Raw genomic sequence first — 4,751 nt, forward strand, 5'->3', positions numbered from 1 at the left:
TCATAAAAAATTGGAGCTGACAGGTGTTGGAAACCCAAGCCAGGGACACAAGAGTAGAGGGATCTTTAATGAGCTCTGTCTTAATAACTCTTGAATATTTTAGGTAAGACTAACTAATAAATCTGTACTCTAATTTCTTTCCAAATATATACACATCAGCCGCTCCCATTAAATTCAAACTGTCTAGTTTGAACTGGAGTTTTAGCAAATAAAGTGGGAGACCTGAATCAGCAAATACAAACAGCCTCAACATGTTTTGAATTTGATTGAAACTAACGCATTTCTGCGCCTAGCACTGTCCTCGGGGCCAGACACGTTGGCCAGACTAACTTGGGGTTGATCTCTCCAGTCACCACTGAATTGGCCAGCTTTGAATATGTCAGCCGCAGTTGGAGAAATTTGAAGAAGGGGATGACTTATATGTTTTCTGCTGTTGTGTTGACAAGCCTCCCATCTGAGCATGCAGCTAAGGACCACCCTGGTTGACTCTCAGCTCATAAAAGCACACTCCCCTTTGCCCTCACTCGCTCTTTCCTCCACTCATTTGTAGTTCGTGAAGTTCTGTTTTCTTAGTTGGCTGCCTTTTTCTCTGGTTCATTTTGTCTGTGGCATCATGCTGGTGTTACAAGTTCAAGCAAATCAGGTCACCATCAAAATAACAATCGCCGTCATTGTTGTCAGCCGTCTCACGTGGAGTGGATCATGTGAATACAATATGTACAACATTTGGCATCTAGCAGGAAGTGGGGAGTGACAACACAAACCTATTAATCTTTTAAAAATAACTTTTTGTCATATTTGCTAAAACTGCAACTATCTCTGACAGTAGTGCGTGAGAAAAAATCAGGTAACTCTGGCTTCTCCTGGCTTGTAATGCTGTTTGCAAGAATCCACCACTCTCGAGTGAAACAACCAGTCAGAGTCAGGAGGACTCTCTAATGCATAAATAAATATTGATACAGCCAAAGACAGTGAATGTATGCTCATTCACCTCTGTGCTCATATTTGCACTATATCTGCCCTTAACTGCATGTCTCATAAACTGACTCTGCTGGGTCTGTTTTCTGTGCTCTTCAAAGTAATTGGTGATCCAACTAAAGGTCAACATAAGATTAATGTTAGAACCAGGGAACAGCATATGGAACCAATCTACAATACATTTCCCAATTATTGACAACCTGCAACAGAGATAAGTGAATATGCAGGCCAGAGTCATCTGCACAAGCTCAGCACGGCCTCTTTGAACCATAATCCCCAAACGTTCACTCACGCAGCAGAAGGCCTCGCTAAATGGAGCACTGTCAGCAACCACACAATGCTAGGATTCACTTCAAAAACAATAATATGAAACAAGGGAGATGCACACATGTGCAGAGAAGCAGACCTTTTCATAAAACTGAAAAAATGACCAAGTTGAAAGACATGAAAGCTGAATATGTCCCAGCATATGGTTGCCAGATTTGTAGCAGATTTCCGATGATACAAATACAAGCTTTCCTGGTTTTGAGTGAGGAAGGATGAATTGGGGGATAACGATGTGAGGAGTCTGTTTCAACCAGGCTGCGTGTGTGTGTGTGTGTGTGTGTGTGTAAGCTGGCGAAAGCTGATGGACAGCTATATTTACAGTAATACATGCTTTGAATCTGACGCTCATCTGTTCGGAAGATCCTGTCTGTCACGCTGGATGCTTCAATGAAATGCTCAGTATTTATTAATGCTAGCCGCAATAATGATTCATGAGGTGGCATGAAAGCAAAATGATAAGTGATCAAGGATTCAATCAGAACTCTGCTTTTATTCTGATTTGTCTGCCAAAGCAAACAGATAATAAAACTATACAAGCTGCTCTCAAATTGCATTTACACAGAAATAAAATGTCTGACTTTGAGTTGATGGTAGGCTAAACAGGGAGAGAGCATGTGACGTGTAATATTTTTCTTTGAGTTTTCTTACAGTCTTATCATGCAGATTATGAGTGGTGGCAGCGTCATGTTTCACCAATTATTGTTGTCCTAGAGGGATAGAGGATGCTCTTGCATGGGTCTTACAGTATGGTATTTGTTTTGTTTAGTGAAACATGTAAAATTGGTGCGACAAACTGATATCATGTTGCAAATCGCAGCTTGTATGTTGCAAATATGGTCAAACAGGCCCCAGATTTCTAGCCTAGCATTATTCAATCTAACATTATGTTCATGTTGGCCCTATTTGGGAGTTTTTTTTTTTGCCTCAACCAGTCATTTGCAGGTGAGGTATCTGTCCAACACGTCCTCATACCTAAACAACTAAATCGGTTGATATAACAACATATATGACTGCTGAAAAGTACCAGTCTAGCAACAGGTGGACGGGACCTAAGTATGTTACATACTGTAAGTCACAAGGTTAAGGTCACAGTTTGGTTAGAGTGAGGGAACAAAACTACTTAGTTAGGTTTAGGTAAGAATTGTAGTGTGGGTTAAAATAAATACTGAAGTAACTCACCTAGTAACGGTGTTACTAGTCAATGTTGACTTGATTTCACACCAGACTCGAACTCTGTTTCCTGGGTAAAGGTTCTGTGTTTGTTTGAACCCCCTCCCTACATCGACTTTATTGCGCTACGTCACCTGACTTCCTCCATTGCTATTGTCAAACGGCTACCAGCCTAAATAAACTTAAATATGGGTGGTAATAAGCTGCTGCAGAAGGAGGGGTTGTATCTACCCTACAGTTATCATGGAAGTTGCAGTAGTAATTGCCAGGGACAATTCATGTAAAGTGGCTATAATATATATTTCTATGGTAACAATGTATCAAATGACGATGTGAAAACAATGTGACAATGTGAAAGATGTCGCTGGTAGTGATGAACCTACAGAAAATCAGCTGAATCTGCAGCCCCTCGGCTTCATAGAGCTTCATAGTTAGTTTCAGCTCATTGTTTAGCTGTCCAGCCCATAGCTTTACTGTTTTGCTCTTTGTTTTTGTCATAACAAAGGTTATGTTTGCAATTCGACTTAAAACATCTTCTTCCTCACCTCATCCATACCAGAAAAATTACATGTTCGCTCTTCAACCCACATGTAGCACTGTGGCTGGGTCAGTTGTCTCCAGGAAACAGCTGCCTGTGAGCACAGCACCATGTGAACTACTGTAAATTGGAGATGTAAAAACAGAGAGGACAGATTTCTGCTTTTTTGTGTCAAATGTTGAAAAAGCTGTATTTTTCATTTTACCCAGCTGGAACAGTGTGGATACAATTCAATTCAAATTAGCTTTATTGGCATGAATGTGTAACAACAATATTGCCAAAGCATTATACAAACTACATAAGAACAATCAACCCCATACATTTCGTTAAAGGATACTATTAGCTACAACAGTGTCCACTCCCAGAGCCAAAATATGATTTATATGATATCACTGTGAGACATTTTATCCTTGTTTGAGGCTCCCACAAAGAACACAAATGCAAAGTATACATCATGCACTGTGACAGATATATGCAGCCACACAATTACACACATGGCCCTAAACACCCACACTGGCCCACACACACTTCTCATTTTGATAAACTTCTCTATATTCAGAATCCAAGTAATTATATGAGATAACACTGAGTTTTTAATAGGAACCCAGGCACTTTATTTTCCAGCATCTATTTCTCCAGAACTAGAACTGAGAGAAAGGCACTTTTCACTGCTTGGCTTTAGAAGAACATCTACTGAAGAGCCAAGTGGGATAAAACCTAATAGTACCCAATAACAAGAGCATCAACGAAAATCAGTTTTAACAGTTCCAGGTAACACACCTCGCCCTCACGGCTTAGCTGGAGTAAACATGGATTGAGGTCTCAGTTACCGTTATCCCTGTGTGTGTTTGCGTTTCCACGCTTGCTGGTTCTAGCTTAGCATCTCGTTGTGAGAGCGAGCTCTGAGGTCGACTGGGCCAGCGGGGAGAAATAGGAGGGATCAGGTAAAGACCTGTGGAAAGGGCAAAAGATTCAATGCAAACAGGACGTGTACAAACACAAACTGATCAACTTTATATGACGTTCTATGGCCAGGAACTCATAAATACAGATTGTTTTCTGTCATTTAGGAGAGCGATTTTAATGTCATGCTGTGTAACAAGCCACATCTTTATCCTTTTAAATTTTAGTAATTTGGCTTCAGCTTTCATCCACAGTTTATAGGCCTTCAAAATACCCCAATCCCAGAGGTGGGGCTTGTTGAACAGGGCTCACCCACTGTTAGCTGTGTAAACAGCTGTAAACCACACACACACACTTGCTGTGGAGGAAAGAAATAGCAAATCCATAGGAACTGGGGGGGGGGCTGAACCTCAGAGGAGCAAAGTGTAAGTGTTATGTAGTGTTTTTTTGTCTTTGGCCAAATGCAAAAATCTTACTGCAAACATTCCGATGTGAGTGCAGAAAAACCTGACATATTTATACTGTGAGTTTTAGAAGGTGGGGTGCAACTAATCACAATAAAAAAAAAATAATAATACAATATTAAAAATATCTATGTTTAATTTGAGTCATTTGTAACCTATTAAGTAGTTTTAACACAGTAACTCAACATTCAGTAACAAAAATGTGGGGAAAGGTTTGTTTTCTTTTCTTTATATGTTTTTGTGTGCAGAGCATTGTAGGGTCTTACACACTCTGATATGTGTGTGTGTGTGTTTTTTGTAAACAGTGTATTTGACACTAAGCCATCAAGTGTGTGTGGTCAGAATGCACAGCAGACCAATGTAAATAGCTA

This window comes from Micropterus salmoides, unplaced genomic scaffold, assembly GCF_014851395.1.
Source record: "Micropterus salmoides isolate LMB-PRFRI ecotype aquatic unplaced genomic scaffold, ASM1485139v1 Ms_hic_scaffold_12, whole genome shotgun sequence".
Classification (NCBI taxonomy): Eukaryota; Metazoa; Chordata; class Actinopteri; order Centrarchiformes; family Centrarchidae; genus Micropterus; species Micropterus salmoides.